This window comes from Vigna unguiculata, chromosome 1 (genome assembly GCF_004118075.2).
Source record: "Vigna unguiculata cultivar IT97K-499-35 chromosome 1, ASM411807v1, whole genome shotgun sequence".
In the NCBI taxonomy this organism is placed as follows: domain Eukaryota; kingdom Viridiplantae; phylum Streptophyta; class Magnoliopsida; order Fabales; family Fabaceae; genus Vigna; species Vigna unguiculata.
Window position 1 is genome coordinate 11513343 of NC_040279.1, and position 16453 is coordinate 11529795.

A 16453-nucleotide genomic window follows, 5' to 3' on the forward strand; every position below is an offset into this window, starting at 1 on the left:
GTTCTCCTTTTTAAAATGACCCTCTCTTTGGAAATGGTCAAGTCCAGGTTCTCCTTCTTAAAATGACCCTCTCCTTGGGAATGGTCAAGTCCAGGTTCTCCTTTTTAAAGTGACCCTCTCCTTAGGAATGGTCAGATCCACTTTGTCGCATCGAGACCCTTTCTCGAAGAATGGTGATTGATTCCTAGGCCCTCTCTTTGGGATTGGCCAAATCCTTCCAAATACAGACCCTCTTTTTAAGAAGGGTTAAATCCTTTTTGTTGCATCGGGGTCCTCTACGAGGTAATGGCCATTGATTTCTATGTCGCATCAAGACCCTCTCCTTGGGATTGACAAAATCTTTCTTTTCTTATCCTAACCCTTTACACAGAATTAGCCATAGCACCTGTTCGAATCACTTTCCTCTTTGAAACCCGGACAAAATCAGTGCCTTTATGAAAGGTCAAAATTTCATATTATCTAGTAAAAATTTAAGTAAAGAGGAGCAGCTGTCATCATCCAATTTTGTTCAGAAAACAAAGTTTGACTTTTTTTATTTTTTTATTTTATTTTTATTTTTATTTTTTTTACTCTTCATTTCTTTGGTTTGTCTTTATTATTATTATTATTTTCTTTTCTTTTCTTTTTAATACGTGTAAAAAAGGGAAAGAAGAAAAAAATAATTTAGAAATTTCACAAAAAGAATTATTATGATGAAAAAAGAGAAAAAAAGAAAAGAAAGCAAAAAGAAATTCATTTGTGGTCCGGTGATCCCATTAGTGAAAGTCAACTCTTTGCTTTCAACACACTTTGGGGTCTCTGCATGAAAGGGGAAATCTTCAGTATTTGCGTATCACTACGACAATCGTCAACCAGCAACCTTGGCAGGCAGTACCAGCAACCTTGGCAAGCAGTCCTGGCAGTATGGCTATTGTAGAGTGGCAAAAAGATGGTCTCGGCTGCATGCTTTCACCATTTTTTAAATATCCATGCAGAAGATGAATAAAAATGGAAAGATGGGAACAACTCCTGGGGAAGAGAAAAGAAGATTGACTGATTAAAAAGAGGACACAAAAAAGGAAGGGCAGGGGAGGAGAACAAGCATAGAACAAGAAGGTTGAAAGGAGAACGGAAAAGAAAAAAAAGCCACAACACGGGAGAGGCAACGAGGAGGCCGAAAAAACAAGCAGTCTTAGCAGGAGAGAAAGTAGCACTAAGTAGCACTAAGAGGTAAGTTCGCAACTTGAATCTTTGAATGATTGCGTAAATGTGGGTTAAAATGTATGTGACTGGTTATGCACTTGAACGAATGTGATGTGTTATTGTGTTATGTTCTATTGGTTGTTGATTCTTGATTTCATGGGACTTGTTGTCACCTCCATTTACATATACTTGTGCCTTGCATCTGAATAAAAGAAAATGATCAGAACCAAACCACTTCAACCTACAACCAGAATACATACACAATAGCATATTTACATCCATGTGACCAGAACATGTTTTTTTTTTCATTCCTCATCCCCCATTCCTCCAATCTGCACAAAATAACCAAAACCAGAGAACCAGGAGACCCAAAAGTAGAACCCATGCACGGTCATTCACACCGCCACCATCAACATACTACTTTAATCTTCTCCTTCTCCATGTTCCGATTTCCACCAAGCCTTCACACACCAACCGTTATACCTTCACTCGACTTAATCCATTCAAATCCCAACCATCAGTTTCCATCATTGCCAACCTTCATCTTCAGCCCCTGCATTTTTTATCTGCATTTTTGGTTCATCCACATCTTCATCGTTCACCTGCATAAAAGCCAAAGGAAAACAAGGACCACCTCAACATCACAGCACCATTCCATCTTGCAAACAGAACACACAAGCAAACAACTAGAATCACACCCATTCGACCATTAGAACACCTCCGTTCATACTCATCATCTAATCTCAAAACCACTTTCCTCCATTACCACGCATACCCATTACCATCTTCATCTCAAATCTGCACAAAAAACCAAAATAAAAACAGGGAATCCCCATTCACACCGGACCAAAACCCCCATTCTAGAACCAAGCTCTTACGTTTCATCTTCCCCGATCACATACATCCAATCAGAAATGAAAAAGAGTGGGAAGGAGATAAGGTTGATCAGCGTTGTCGACAATGCCCCTGAGCGCTGAAGCGGAGGCCGTCTGAGTTGAGCCTGAGAGGAGGAAGAGTGAAGGTCGAACATCTCTGGGTTCTCGACGTCAACGTCCGTGGTGGACACCGGTGTCACCTACGACGTCGTTGGATGGTTGCAGTGGGGTGACAATTTCTCGGGGTTAGATGCCTGCGCGAGAACAAGTTGTTGAGCCGCTAAGAACGAGGTCGACGTCTCCGGCGGCGATTGGCGCCGCCGATAAGCTATCCCCATGGCACGGTGGTGTGGTGATGCAAAGGTGAAGGTGGTGTGTTGGCGGCAGTGACCCGTGAGCAGATCCTTGGCATCGAAAGGGAGAGGGCTTGCCTCTTGGTTAATGCACAATTAGGTTAGATTAATTAGGTTTAGTTTAGGGCTTAGGTCAGATCAATTTCGTTCTCTGCACCCTAGTTTTGTTTTTCACACCCATATAAGTTTATTCTGGGTTAGACTGTCATTTACTTCCTACACCTCCATTGTTGTTAACCCACGCTCTATGTCTCATGTTAGTTTTGGGCCCTCATTTATGCTCCGTGCATTCCCATCATTAGGATCATGTACCCCATGTTTCACTACTCACGCCACTAGTGATTACTTCCTACACCACCAGTTTTCCTGATCACACAATCCATTAGTGTTTTGTTTGTATTTTGGGCTTGTTTGTTTCTTTTAGCATTTTTGTCTTATTATTTTTGGGGGAAAAATAACGTTTTGAAAACCACATCGACTTTGCATTTTTAATTAAAGGTACCGCCCTCGGGCGGGTGTTGTAGAGTGCTAATACCTTTCCTACGCGTAACCGACTCCTGGATCTAAAATCTGGTTTTTCACAGACTTGTTTTATTTTTATGGTTTTCCATAGTTTTCTAGAATAGCTATGGTGGAGACTCCAAATCTCTTTTTAAACCCGTTTTTCTTTTTTGGTTAGCCGTTCCGTCGCGATTCTAGTTGCGACAGGTCTAAACATTTTCAATTTTGGTGTCTTAAAGTGACTAAAAATTTTGAAGTTAAAAGTTTATAAAATTTACATTAATCCAAAGTTAAAACTAATCAGTAAATGATGAAGATATATGAATCAACCATTCATGTATAAACAATAACTTTATAAAATTGGCATCAATCCAAAGCAAAAACTAATGAGTAACATAAATGTATCAACCATTAATGAATAAACACAAGTTAATTATTATCCAAAGAGAAAATTGACCTTGCTTGTGTAGATGCCAACACAAATTTAACCTCCATCCAAAGTCCATGCATCAGCCCCAACACTCAATGATTCCAATCACAGGACCACCTGATTCAAAGAGAAAAATGACATCAAAAGTCAAATAATATACATTTAAAATGTTATTCAAAACCTAACTCACTTACACACCCCAGATTCAATATTTCAGCTCCCCAATAGTTCTTTATCTCTACTTAATGACGAATATCAAATTCAAAAACCAGTTCCAAAAGATTACTAAGTCAACAATGCATTTATCACGTTTAATCAACAATGTAAGGGCTTCAATCACTTACCTCTTCACAAATCCTTTTAGTGGGAAAGAAATCGTGAACCCCTTCGCCTCCCAACTAAGCCTCACAATCACCTCCTGTCGCATAAGATGTCTTTCACTCAAGGCGTTGTTCACAATCACGACATTGTTTGTAGTTTCTTCAAAAGTTGTTGTCATGGAGAAAGGGAGAACGAAATGTGGCTCGCTGAAGGTTCACTTGTGCCATTGAAGCTCGTGCAAAGAAAGGGGAAGCAATTGCTCATCGCTATTGAAGCTCATGCTCAAGGAAATGAGGTAGAAAGAAATTTTCTCTCGCAGTCATGGCACAAAGAGGCAAAAAGAAAATCCTCACCCCGTAGAGGGAGGCTCTCGCACTCGTGGTAGACATAGGAAAAGGAAAACCCTCACTTGGTAGAAACAAAGGCAAGAAAAGGTGAAATTTGGAAAGGGGGAAACGTGAAATTTACTTTGAAATCTTCCCGCTTGATAACTTAACCTAATAAATATTTTTTTTCTTTTAATTAAGTCATGTATGCGTCAGCCATCTGACACAAACAATCATAGCACTATGCGTCAGCCATCTGAAGATAGTAATTTTGGAATTATTGGTAGGCTAAGCCAACGAAAATATCAATAATTTTTTTCTACCCTAATTAATTCATCGCGTAAATTTATTTTCTTTTTCTAAAATCACTTAAATTTTTGTAAAGTGCGTTTTGCATTGGTTAAGTGGACGCCCTTTGCATCGTCATTACGATCGACACAATTTTTGGAAGCTAAACAAAAACATTCTTGTAGTGAGATAAATCATCTAGTCCCTTAGAGTCTACTTAAACTTGGATTATTTGAAGATGTTTAATAGCTCAATAACAAAAAATTATTGTTCATGTGTGTGTGTGTGTTTTTTTTTTTTTTAAGTTTAGGTGTGTTTCACAATTAGTCATTTGTTGTAAAAGTAAGAACCTTGATGAACTGTTTATGTTACATGGCAATTGAAAACTTGTTGAGTTGAGATTTCACTAAGAAAACAATCTTGAGTTACAATCTTTATAACTTAGTGAATTTATGTTATGAGTGTAGATTGAAGTTCATTAACACTTCAATTAAATTACAAGGTGTCAAAGAAAGTCTTGAAGGAGAACCACAATGAGACCATTGATTAAGCTTGGGTGTTTGTACACAATTGAGTCTCTAGTGAATTATATGTACTTGAAACAAGCATTGTACTAGATGAAAACCATCCAACCATAAACCTTGTCAAGAGTATAGAAGAAGATGAAGACTCATGGAGGAAGGCTTTATGCTTGAACAACAGAACACTAGGATATTTCTTCCTTCTTCTTAGTCTTGTACAAATTGCATAGGTGTAGTTTGATTGGTAAATTAGTAGAATTTTCGTAGAGAAATGTGTGGGTCTCAGTTTGGCCCTAGTTGGGTCTCTTTCTTGGGCCTCACTTCAACAACCAAGAACCCCAAAGGAACTCATTTTTTCGGCCAAACACTAAGGTAAAAGAGAATGTAGACTAGATATCCTGCATAAAGTGGAATATGCCACTTTTAGTGTAAATATAGGCTTGTTTAGCTTAGTAGGGGGTGTCCAATTGCTCTATTATAGCTGCACTCTGGCTTGTTGTTTAAGTCTCACATCCTTTCTAGTATGGAGTGTAATAAGGTTGAGCATCTATAAATAAAGCCCTTTGCCTCTTGCAAACTCACCATGACTTGTTCTTAAGGTCTTAAATATGAGTAATCTTCTCCTTTTCTCCTCTAGGGAACCTTTCTTGGAGAAAGGAATTTTCAAGTTTCTCTTGAAAAAACTTGAAATTTAATCATTTTCTTAATTTTTCGTTGTCCGCTTGAAGATGCTCCCATTAGTATTCATATAAGATGGGTAGTGAAAAGGAAATTAACGAGCGTATGAGTCTAATTTGTTGATTCATAATATGGAGAATATTGATGTTTAAATTGATTATGAGGATTATGTGCTATTAATGTTGTGTTATTTACCTAAGATGCATGATCATTTCAAGCAAACCTTGTTGTATGGAAGAAAGACTTCCTCTCTCTTAAAAAGATCCACATTTCTTAAAGCTTGAAAAAGATGAAAGAGAAGTTTAAAGTTAAGGCATCTAGTGTTGGAGATAACTTTGTAGTAAGGGAAGAGGTCTGCCAACGATAACATAGGAGGTAGAGGAGGTCAAAGTCGAAGACGAACAATGGTGGAACTACATTGTCTATTAGATGTTACTTTTACAAGAAGGATGGTCATAAAGGACTATCTCCTAAATATATAAGAAGAACTTGAGGAGGAGCTTTTAGCATTAAAGGGACATGAGAAATGAAAATCATACAATTAAAGAATAATTTATATAATTAAATTTAATTATGTAAATGATTCCGCTTATACTTTTTTATTATTATCTTTTGTTATCTTTTGATATTTTTGGATATTTTTTCATATCTTTTGATATTCTTGATATCTTTTGATATTTTTGTATATCTTTTGATATCTTGATATCTTTTTATATTTTGGACATCTTTTGATATTTTATTATGTTTTTATCTTTTATCTTTTATCTTTTATCTTTTAAGGCTTATAAATACAAAGGTCTACAACATTTGTAATCACTTTTTAGTCATTAATAAAATTAGTTAATTAAAGAGAGATTTCTCTTGGTTATTGGCTTAGGTCTTAAGGTTCTTATCAAATACAAGGGTCTTTGTGGCAAATTTTCCTTGGCTTATCAAATAATGGGTTCTTTCTGGTGTCAAGATTATTAAGTTCTTATCAAAGACATGGAGATTTGTGGCAAACTTTCATCAGACTTATCAATCTCGATCGTTGCATCTTGACTTATCAATCCTGGATTGGATTGTGGTGTCTTGACTTATCTATCGTTCATTGTGGTGTCTACTCTTTTGATTGGGTTCTTATCAAAGAGGGACCTCTTTGTGGCAAATCTTCCTTTGCTTAGCAATATGCTAGATTGTGGGGCATTCTATCTCTATCTTATTCCGCGTTCTTTACTCTTATTTTAATTGTTCTTTACAAAAGATATTCAAATGCAGAAAAGATCGTCATCTTTTCGATAAGGATCGTATAAGATGGTCATACCATAAGGTTTTGTCCAAAGATGTAGAAGAAGGCAAATAATTCATCAATATCTAGTAGACAATTTAGTGTTGATAGATAATGATATGCTATAGTAGAAACCAATTCTAGTAAGTGTGCTAGATGCGTAATAGTATCAAACAAGTATCGTATTGACAGGGATTTGTTAAAATTGTCCAATATTTACTGTTGGATTCAACTTGAGAAATGTACTCGGCTACTCCCTTAGTCTCTTTCATCCTCATGCTCTCTAAATCTCCCCTTAGTGTTTGAAGTCAAACATGTTTCATTCGATCATTCCTCTTGTATGTCTTCTTTAGAATGTCTCGCGCTTCTTTTTGAATATTTTTCACTTACAATCTTCTCAAAGCTATACTCATCAATAGCTCGGTACAACTCGTTGTCCTTTGATCACACTTTTTTTAATGCTTTTAACTAGGTATTTCTAACTCTCAAGCACTTTTTCTCTCTATACTCATTGGTATTATGACTTGTTATAAATACTTTGAGTAGTACATGAACTATTTATAGGCCTTTATGTCTTGGTCATTCAACTACAACATTAAATACAACTACTACAAACAATAATTATTGAATTCTATTACACGTGATAATCATTACTAGAAACACTTCTAACCTTTGCAATTCCCTAACATAATTAACATAAGAATTTATTATTAAATTAACTACTCACATTTAAGTTTAATGGACATACTAAACCAAGCCACACAAATTCCTAATCATCTATTCAACACACAAAGGGAGCATTAACATTGTTGTCACTACAATAGAGACTAGGTTTCTGAGAAAAACCTTGCTTCTTAAGTATCATTCTAGCTTTTAGAACAAGTTCTTGATTTGTGACTACCCCTTCACTCTCTTCAATTATAGCCCTAATCACATTGCTGAAAGCCCCGTAAGTTGAGCTAGAATTCCCAGCAGGACATGCATCTGCAGAAGTTTGGTCACTTTGGCAACCACTCAACAGAATCCCACAATCCAAAATATTGCGCTTAATTGACGCATCATGTTTCTTTTTTGTGACCCCCCTACGTTTTTCCACCTCATCACCATCATAATTTTTCTTTTGTTCAAAGAATTTTTTTGCAAGATCATCTACATCAACAATTTTGTGCCCTCCACTCTCAACACTTATTCCATGTTGGAGTTTGTTCATGACTAAATTTGAAAAATTTTTCAATTTGGGGCTTGCATCTTCCCCAAAGATGTGGAAGAGTTTATGCCTTAGTTTCCCAATTTCTATGTCTTTGCCAGTTTTCTGTTGAAGTATGCTTGAGAGAGTTGAGATAGGCAAAGATCTCATAATGGTTTCTTCTTGTTCTTGTTCTTGGTGCATGCTTCGATGAAGGAAGTTTTTGAAGTGAAATAGAGAGTTTGAAAAGTACCCTTCTTCGTTTGTGCTGGCTCCTATTTGTTCCTTTGCTGCTTCAATTAGCCCACCACTGTGGCAGCAATCTGAAACGATTGTGATATTACAACCCCTTGGGACCTATTCTACAAGCATTCTGAAATCATCATCTGTTGCACACAAAATACAAGTTAGCATGGCTTCCCGCAAAATCATTCAAGGTAATATGAAAAAAAACTTATATTTTGACAAACATTTTATTTGACAAAGTTGACAAAATTACTAAATAGAGTAATTTTTTTATTATTTTATGAAAGTTACAAAAATAAAGCAATAAGATTTTAGCATTTTTTTTTTACCAAAAATGGTTTGCAAAATTTTTCAAACAAAACTTTGTTAAACTATCATTTTCCGATATGGAACTTACTAAAAGAAATATATTTATGTGTTATATATTTTTATCTTACATAAAAGTAATAAATAAATCTACATTTTGATTAAAATTACATTTTAAATAAATATTTACGTATAATTATATTTAGAACATATAAAACAAAAGCTAAGAAAATTGATACAGTGTTGGGCGGTATCACAAAATTAGTGGGAGCCAGTTAGTGAGCTCTAAAGGTCAAGAGCATTGGACACTGCTTTAGGACAGTTGGGCACTCACAAGTTAGTGATTTCCCAATTGTCCATAATGTTGGGTGCTACTTGGTACTGCTAGACACTTACTTGACAATGAGCATAAGAGGTTTCTGACGTTGGGCGTTAAGTGTAGGTTGCTAGGCGCAACCTTTGTTTGTTTCTCGTCTATTTTCGTAAAATCACGTTTCTCGCTTTGTTAACCATTGGATCGAGTTGAAATTTTGACAGGTAGTTCTTCTAATATGGTTCTTCATTTTGACCGTTGGGATTGGCAATTAAAGGTACGTGGTTAGAGAAATACATGTCATTGTTTTGATATGCATAATGAAAATATTGTAATCGAATATTATGCTAATGTAACAACAAACAAATGATAAATTATTAACATTTCAAATTGAAATAAATGATATGTGATAGTTTGGGTTGAGGTAAAATACGCATGAATGACATGATGTGAAAATTTAAAAGGTATATGAGAATGTGATGTGTGAGCTATACTTGAAATAATTTAGTTATTAGTGTAAAGTTATTGAATTGGACTGTTACAAGATAACTTTTACAGTTTATTATTGAATTAAATCAAACAAAACTCAACTATATATCATAAAAAATAACCAAAATTATAAACACATATTAGTCTCATCAAATTATACATTTATATTGTTTTTCCATCGAATTTTATAATAAATAAATTAATTTAATTTCATGTCAGTTAAAATTAATTAAGCCATAAAAACATAATTTTTAATTATATAATAATTTCTCAAAGGTTTCTTATTTGTTAAGATTTTAATGGACTTCTTACTTCTGTTAAAATAATCTTTCCTCAAAAAGTATATATATTTTTCAAAGAAAACAAGGATGATATAAAAATTTCATAAATTCCAAAAGTTGTCATCCTAATCAAAACACAATATGCTAAGGAAATATTTGAATTAACCTACCAGTGATCAGATTCATATCTGTTGGAACAATGCATTCATCATAGCCAGTGTTGTCTTCATCGTCGGGCTCTGCCGGAAGACGCGTGCCATGGCCGCTGTAGTGGACGAAGAGGACGTCGCCTGGCTTCGCTGCCCGAACAAGCTTGGACAAAGCCAATCTGATGTTCTTGCCAGTGGGTTGAGTGTAGGAATGATGAGTGTCAATGAGAACAACGATGTCCTTTTCTAAGAAACTATATATGTTGATGAGGACCTTCTTCATATTCCACACATCATTAACACACCCTCTCAATTCAGCCTCTGTTCCTGGGTAGTTGCATCCTATTAACACTGCCCTCTTCCCCATCATAAAACTTCAAAGTCTTTTGCTTTGGAGGGGAGGGAAAATGAATTGGTGGCTTTGTTTGATGTTGCATGTTGTTTATCATATAGGCAATCAAGGAGAATGTATTAGATTTGAATTAATTATTTAATTAATTCATTTATTATTTCATTCATTAATTTATTAATTGTCTATATGTATAATTAGAAAAGAGAAGGTTAACGAGTGCAAATATTAATTAAGGTATAATTAATAAGAATAAAATTGATAGTTAAATGTGACATCAAATGAATTTTTACATTAATAATTATTAATTCAGTTTTACTTTAATTAAAGGACAAAAATAATTTGATGTATAAAAGTTAAAGTTAAAATAATTAAATAATAAAATACTATAGTGCTTATAATGAAAATACTAATCAATATCATATTAAAAAATATAGAAAACATTAAATAATTTTATTACGTAATTAAAAGTAAAATAGAAATTTAAACCAAGAGATGAATAAAAAAGTTAATTATAGAATTTTACCGTACAATATTAACAACGGAGGATTATTAAATTTGATGATATTAAATTTTACTATGTAATTATTTTAAAGATACAACTGCGTTAAAATTATTTTAATATTTAACTGTTTTTATTTTTTTTTTTGCATCAAAGAAATTATAAATAATAGTTGCATAAAATTTTTGAGTATTTTTGTCTTTTGAATAAAATAAAACAATCTTAATGATTATTGAGGTTAAAATTTATTTAATATTATGAACTTTTGTAAAATTAAATGCTTATTAAAACTTATTGTATTTTGGTTTCATTAATTATTTAAGGGTTAAATATGTTGTTCATCTCTCAAGTTTCAGTAAAATTTGGAAGTAGTCATTCTTTAAAAATTTTGACCAATTTAATCCTTCATCTTTAGAAATGTGTGAATTTAATCCTTTTAACCAAATTTTGTTAAGCTTATCTAACGTTTCAAGAGCATTTCATGTTAGTATTTGAATTATTTATATTTTTTGACACATTTTCGTTTCAAAGTTAACTTAAATATGATCATAAAACGTAATTGAAACGTCAAATAAACTTAACAAAATTTAGTTAAAAGACTAAATCTACGCATTTCTTAAGTTTGAGAACTAACTTAGGCCAAAGTTTCGAAGAAAGACTGATTCCACTTTTCATTGAAAAATATGGGACCAAAAGATATTTAACCTATTATTTATATATGGTAATTTATCATGTGCCTTAAGGAAATTGATTCTATGAGTTCTTTTGGAAATGGACAATGGTACTTTGAACGTTGTTATTGTATTATACAACCATTTGATATTCATAAATATTATTATTTTATTTCAAAATTTGATATTCATAAATATTATTATTTTATTTCAAAATTTCATTTATATTATTTTTATTTATTCAATATAATATTTTATTAATAAAAAGGGAGTGAAATAAAAGAAAAGTTAAGTATCAAAATACGATTTTCCTTTTTAAATTGCAGATTAGGATATTCTTCAGTAAAGTTTTCCTTTAATATTTTTCTATAAAGGACTCATTATTTTAAAGTTTATGATTTTATTTTCCTTTTAGTATTTTTATTTTTTCCTTTACGTGACTTATGTATTGTTATAAATTTATATATTTTCATATAAAAACAAATAATCGTGTTATTTTTTATTTTTCACAAACAAACAATGAGATAACGAAGTGAGATAAATATCATATAAATTTAATATTTTTATATTAGTTATCTAATTACACAAAATGTCTAGTTCTTTCAATAAGTTATTTTTAACTTAATTAAGTATTCTTTTAATAAGTCACTCCTGACTAAACCGAAGTATTTTTTCAACTCCCAGCAATTCATAGTTATCCCCATTCAACTATTCTATGTACAAACCACTTATGGTTCTAACAAGCCACTATTGGCTCAAGACAAATACAAGGTATGAGTGATCAAAAGTTAACAATTTTTGTTTAGATTAGAGGGTATAGCGTTTCAATATATACATGGTTTAGGCTCTCTCTACAAGATTGCTAAGATGGGCACAAACAATGTTCTTATAGGCTATTAGGGTAAGAAAAAAAATTCAACAAAGTTTTGGCACTTGCAAGTGATAACCATTTTTGTTGCTTTCTTCTTCAAAAGTATCTTTATATGGAATCGTGAAGAAGTAATCATTGCAATCCATTTTCTGCTCGTTCAGTAGCTTTGAACTCAAATGAATGTCTTTTTGTTCTTTTTGTTATTGTCTGTCGAGCTTTGATGTTGAGAAGCATTGAATTTCACTCCACGCGCTCCACGTGCCATTTTGGAGAAGATGTTTTCTATTACTTTAAAGTACAATAAGGATGAAATAGGTATATATTTAGGTAAGAAACTATTTTTGAAAATAGTTTAGGGATAAAAAACATATTTAACCATTTATGATATGTGTAAATGTCTTTGTACATTTGTTAATTGTTTCTCATTACTACATCTTGAAAATCTTATATTCTTGGATCAAGGCTGGCTTTCTACCTCTCTTGACATATTTTGTTCCTTTTTGTTTCGCTTTAAGAATATCCAAAAATTCCTTTGGAGAGGTGCACTGAAAAATTCTAAACAACTTGTTAAGATTAAAGGCAGGTGTAGTAATACTCTTTGGCCATACAATCATATTACACTTTCTTACTTTCATATTTAGACCAGGAAGACTAGGGTTTTTCAGCATATTCATTGTTAACAACATTCTTTAGAATGAATCCATTTACAATAATATTCCAGATCTTTCGGTCAATTGACTCAATATAGATTTTCATTCTACCATTCCAAAATTGATAGTTCACACTCCAAATAAAGGTGGTTAGTTTATAAAAGCACCTTCAAGAAAGGGTTCTCAACCATTTAAAAAAAAAAACAAGATTAAATCCTGAGCGCCTTTTAGGAACTAGTTATGATACAAATTGTTAAAAAGAAAAGCCGAGTTCAAGAGGGGGTGATTTTACAACAAATTTAAAAAAAGAATGAATTATATAATGAAAAATCTTATTAATCTTCCTGACTAATGGAATCAAGATGGTTAAGTTTTTTTAAATTAAAAGAAGTTTATGTAGTTTAAGCACATGAGTAGAATGATCAAGATAGAGTCTTGTATGGCGAACAAAATTAAATTGAATAGAGAAAGGAAAAGAGAAATTACACAATAAATTTTGCATTGGTTCACTCTTTCTTAGACCTACATTTATCTGTCTAGAAGCTTTCACCATAAAAAAATGTTTATAACCACACAACAAACACAAAATACCAAAGATTACTGATTTTGCACCCTACAAGATGAATTCTTGGCACTAGCAACACCTTGTTATTGAGTTTTCACTATAAACTCTATCCAAGAACAATAAGAAAACCCATGAACAAAAATACAAGGCACAAAATCGCCTAATTATCAAATATAACTTGTCACAACACAATCTCAAGTGATCAACACTCAAGTTTCTCATTTCATAGCTGAATCATCTTTAAAATCTCACCAATATCACTCCAAGATCTTTTATTTGTTTGTTCTCAAATATCACTCTTTCTCAAAAGCAAAATTGAGTTCTACAAATTTGCTCAAAAACTACGTTGAAAGGAATTCTAAATGAGAGATTAAAAATTCATTTTTATATGTTAATTTCACTTACTCATAAAATTAATGGATTGTAACTATGTTTAACAGATTAACATAGAATAGTCTAAAACCTTCTGAAAGCCTAAAAAGTATAACATACTGAAACTTTTCCCCAAAGCTTACCAAGATTCTAAGTAATCTTAATCGATTAAAACGAATATCTAATTGATTAGAATGTTCTTATTAGATAGATAAGAATATGAAAACAAAATCAAGTAGCTTTCTAAATATATTTATCATATCACACTAAAGGAGAAACTTAACCAAGATACAATTCACTAAAACCAAACTCTCTAAACATACAAGTCTTCAATCTTCAAGGCAATATGATTGGATAAGGTTGGATTCATCAAATCACATCTTTATTCAACATAGCAGCATAGCATATCAGAGGGAAATAATGTAAAATTACTCAGTGATATCATAAATGAAAATTTCTTTACAACAGTTGTAATCCAAATCAACTATAGAAGTAAGACAAATACTAACATAAAGAATACAAAACTACAATTCCATACTCTTAGAAAAAGGATAAAAAGCTTACATTCATTGGGTCTCTAATTTTTGTACAAGTGTTAAAGAGAAACTTTGTAACATTCTTCACTTTGTGAAATGCCTTTATAAGGAAGCCCTCTTTGTGTGTCCTCTATCCGAGAGTTATTTGTATGGAGGTCATGATAAGGAATCTTCAAGTGAGACTAATTTGAGCACAAATTATCTTTATGAAGGATGGTATGATAGAGGACAATCTCTAAAACTTCAAGTGGTGCGAATTTGAAGACAAATTCTCTTCAAGAATGAGGAAATGATAGAGGACTATCCCAAGATTCCATACAAGAATTTTATTTTATTAAAGAGAGGATTCTCTTTGTTCTTGGAAAAGGCCTCAGATTCTTATCAAAGATTAACATCTTTGTGGCAAATCATACTTGAGTTATCAATCTTATTGATTGTGGTGTCTCTTTTATCGGTTCTTATCAAAGATTTATATGTTTGTGGTGAATCTTCACTTGACTTATCAATCTGCTAGATTGTGACATCCTCTATATCTCTGTCTTATTTCGCATTCTTCTTTGATTTATTCTCATCGTGCCTTTAGAAGATTCAAATTTAGAAACGATCGTACTCTTTCCTGGATAGTATCGTATCATCTGGTATCTAGAGCAAGGTTCTGGTTTGAATTTCCTCTTCTATCTTATTAAAATTTTTGAATGTTTGTCTGTTATGTGTTTCTTCTTGAATTTTTTTTGTTTCATTTGTCATATTTTTTTCATTTGTATTCTTCGTTTAAATTGTGTATTTCTACATTTGATTTGTGAAAATTATTTTTGTGTTTTTTTTTGTTAATTGTAGTCCCAAATAATTGTTTGTAAGTACAATTACATTGATTTATAAGAATTTGGGGGATTTGAAAGACAATTTGTTTAGTTTATTTGTTTGTGTTGAACTGCCAAATTGAAAAGAAAAGAAAAAATAATGGATCAAAGTCAAAAGGAAACAAATATATATTGAAAGAAAAGAAAAATGAAAGGAAAGTAAGGACCCAAGAGAAAAAAGGAGTTCAACCCAAAATTTTGCTACAATTTTATTTGGGGTTTAACATATGGTTTAAATTATCCTACTTATAACCATGATCATTTGGTTAGAGGACTTGAAAGTACCAAGAGAGTAACACTTAGAGATACACCTAGTGTTTGTGAGGTCTTGGTGGAGGATGTCAATGCCTTGGAATCCAAAATTACAAAGTTGAATGATAAGATTGCTAGTATTAAGAGGAAGCACAATCCTGAAAAAAAAATCATTGTCAAAGACAAGTACACTAAGATGTCCCAAATGTGAAGGCTATGTGCATGAAACTCATCAATGTCCTAATAGGGATGTAAGTCCCATGACTAATGAACACTTGAAGAACTACATTTTATACTTGAAAGAGGAGGAAGAAAGGACAATGCAAAAGTTAGATGTATTGAAATAAAGGCAAGAGCGGAAGCTAAAAAGTGCACATGAGAAGGAAAAACTTATAAAAAGTGAAGCAAAGGCAAAGAGAGAAAAAGAAGAGAAGGAAAAGCGAGAAAGAGACAAGAAAGAAAAGAGAGAAAAAGAAAAGAAAGAAGAGAGAGAGAGAGAGAGAGAGAAAAGGGAAAGAAGAAGGAGAGAGAAAAGAGAAAGAAGAGCGAGAAAAAGAAAAGAAAGAAGAGACCAGAAAAAGAGAAGAGGAAGAAAAGAGAGAAAAGGAGAAAGAAAGAACAACGCATTATGAATTGTCAATGAAAAAAGGTACTAACTTTCCTCTTATTATTTTATTGCCTAGGGAAGAATTATTCATCAAAGAGAAATGACATCAACAATGGAAAGAGGAAAGGATACTTAGGGAATACTTGTTCATCAAGAAACAATAAGATCAACAATGGGAAGAAGAAATGATGATAAAAAAGGAGGGCACAAGCTTTGAAATATATGCTCATGACTTAGCTCTTTTACCCATTCCTAACAAGCCTATGGGTGATCAAAGTCATACCTATAGTTTGGTTGTTTGTTTATGCAATATTCCTTTGCTTTTCTTTTGGAGCATTACATCTTTAATTTAAAATTCTTTGATGCTTTGTGCAGGTGGGTATTTGACCTAGGAGGTAGACCTCCAAAATCTTTGATAATTAGAGATTGGCTTGTTCCAGGATCCAAATCTCATTTTAGTAGAATTTATATATATATTTTTTATTATTTTAGATTTGTGTCTTTGA

At 32.7% G+C, this 16453-nt stretch overlaps 1 pseudogene; it reads right to left on the reverse strand.

Annotated features, from left to right (window-relative positions):
* Positions 1–7484: 7484 nt before the first annotated feature.
* Positions 7485–10169, reverse strand: LOC114182156 (annotated as a pseudogene).
* Between the last annotated feature and the right edge of the window lie 6284 nt (positions 10170–16453).